At 40.6% G+C, this 2715-nt stretch overlaps 1 long non-coding RNA gene across 1 annotated transcript; it reads right to left on the bottom strand.

Moving 5' to 3' along the window:
• Positions 1–547: 547 nt before the first annotated feature.
• On the bottom strand, positions 548–2207 carry LOC136427539 (uncharacterized). Its single transcript, XR_010754460.1, has 2 exons — positions 1554–2207; positions 548–1233 (listed from the first exon to the last, which is right to left on the bottom strand). It is a non-coding gene; the product is annotated as an uncharacterized lncRNA (long non-coding RNA).
• Between the last annotated feature and the right edge of the window lie 508 nt (positions 2208–2715).

Genomic DNA, 2715 nt, shown 5'->3' on the forward strand with positions numbered 1-2715 from the left:
GCCGGATAAACAAACACAACATTGTACGTGCCCTGTTTCTAACAAACAAGCAAACAAACAAACAAGCAAAAAACAAGCAAACAGTAAGCTTCAAATGTATCTGGATTTATAGCTTTCTTACCTGTGGGCTGTCTTAGCAACAAGGTTTAATAGCCAGAAAGGCGGGGTCCCCCGAAAGTACGAAATGGAACGAAATGGAACGAAATGGAACGAAATGGAACGAAATGGAACGAAATGGAACGAAATGGAACGAAATGGAACGAAATGGAACAAAATGGAACGAAATGGAACGAAATAAAACATATGTAACATTTAAGGGTTAATGACCCGCCCCGAGGTGTATATGGTGTCATAACGCCTGGTCATGTGCTATAACCACCGAATAAAACCACCAAGTGAGCGAAGCGAACGAGGTGGTTTTATGAGGTGGTTATAGCACATGACCAGGCGTTATGACACCATATACACCGAGGAACAGGCGGGTCATTAACGTTATTATCATATAGCCTATCCAAACTGACCCATATAAGAGAGACAAAGTCCTGTATAACACATAGATTCTTTATTTGATACTATACATGTAAATTAATCCATGTAACGCAGCATGGCAACAAAGTATTTGGCATTATTTGCTCTGAATTTGATAGTGACAGTCCAATTCTCGTCTTAAGTTACTAAAAGTTGAAGGTAACAGGACCATGACAAGCCCTAATGTGTGAAACATTTTTACACTAAAGTATGAATAAAAACCAATTAAACCATTTTGACCATTATTTTCTTTGTTCGCCATCTTTGAAACCGGTTCGATAACAATATGGATGGAGTGCCGCAGGAAGAAAGTGATGAAGTACACCAGTCGTTAGAGAGATAATGGCTCATCAACACCCAAGGTTTTCGTTTTCGAACATTTTACTGATGTCATATGCTAGGATGGGTGGACACGCCTTGGCAGTTTCCAGTCCATCTCTTTTCAGCTGCTTTAGAACTACAATATACATGTTATTGGCATCTTGGAACTCCTTGTATTTCGAAATGTTATACTTGTAGTGGTAGGGGATCCCGTGAGGTGACGATGAATAGTCACTCTAAGAGTAAGACATGCGTACATGTAGGTAACTAATGGAGTGCCATCATCTTTCTGTACCTCTCCATAGAACTGCCTCAGTAGTAGTGCCAACTCTTGAGGTGGTAGTTCCTAAAATGCTCTGTTCAGGTCTCTTGCCTGCAGCCATGCTGAAATCACAATTGAAAAGTCTACATTTTATTTTCCACTTCATTCGCTACATTCGGCTAGATTTACCTAGTTTTCCAGCTTGCTATCCAGATTCCGGCAACACTTATCAGCATTTTGGTCAGATGTTGCTTGAAAATATCTTTGTTGGGTATTTCCTTAATACTTGAAATACCTGAGGTAGTGAGGTTTGCTATTGAAAAATTCTATGCCATTCCTCTAGGTGGGAACTTCAGTGTGAGATACCAGTACATTTCTATTCATAGAAATACATAGTAGCTAGCTGTGTTAAACATTCAACAAAATAGAAAAGAATACCCACCTTTGAAAAGCTTTACGCCCCACTTAGTAGTTAGTTGACCTTTCTGTCGCTTTTTCTACCCTCTATTCCTCCAACTGTTTTGCGTCTAAATCAGCAAAGCGCGCTAGCGACTTCTCTGTGCCTGCATAATTTTGCCCGCTGCTCGGCCTGGCCAAATTCGTCAGCTTCTCCGCCTCTCAAACGCTGCAGCATGTTCCTCCCCAGCTCACACGTCTTCCCCAGCTTCCCGTGACCCGAAAACTGACTCTAAGTCGGCGTCTGACCGGTCTTTTCGATGAAAAACTGCGGCACTCCATCCATATAACGTCGAACAGGTTTCAAACAAAATGGCGGATGGCGCCAAGCTTATCGTTTGAAATGGGACAGTTCCTCTTACGGTGGGGGTGTGAAAAATATTGTTTTTAGTTCTCCCGTTTATATTTCACTCAAATTGACAATTGTTCATTTTTCTCATGAATTTAAGAAGATTTTGAGAATTTTGAGAAAATGTATTTTTTCCAAACAAGGGTAAGAAAAAGATTCATAAAAAACACCCCCCTCTACAAAATGGAATAAGTGGTGTGTTATAACCCGGGTGTGTTATGGCCCCATAACACATGGGCAATGGAGGCTTCTGATTGGTCGACGCCATCTAGCTATGTGATAATATGAAATTAAATACCAGTAGATAGCGAAATATAAGGAACGCTGTAACATTCACAGTAGACGGGAACAGGAAGCAAATACATAATATAAAGTGTTTTATTTCTTGAATCTATTTGATAATATTAAATACAACGATTTTGCCGCGTTTGTGTGGCTAGATTCTTCCCTGAAAATGGGTGAAAAGTTATCCACCGCTCTTTCTTTGTGTTTACCAACTATCTGCTGAAAATAGCAGGGAAAACAAGCAAACGGAACTGAGTATCGAAGTAAGAACTAGATTATACAGAAGTTGGTGGTAACATTGCATCTCGTAATTCAACAAGAGGGCATGAGGTAAGCGTAATTTTTTTATTCATACAGCGTGTTTGCGTGTTGAAAATGGAGCCCCGCATACAAATGAACCGCCAATGTTGCCAGCGCATCGGAACTGTGCACGTGGGCGTGCTACCGACAGGTTGAATCAAACTCCGACTTCCAAGTTTTATTTACATACGGTTCAGTCCATAACTAGTACGTA

Source organism: Branchiostoma lanceolatum, chromosome 2, assembly GCF_035083965.1.
Source record: "Branchiostoma lanceolatum isolate klBraLanc5 chromosome 2, klBraLanc5.hap2, whole genome shotgun sequence".
Classification (NCBI taxonomy): domain Eukaryota; kingdom Metazoa; phylum Chordata; class Leptocardii; order Amphioxiformes; family Branchiostomatidae; genus Branchiostoma; species Branchiostoma lanceolatum.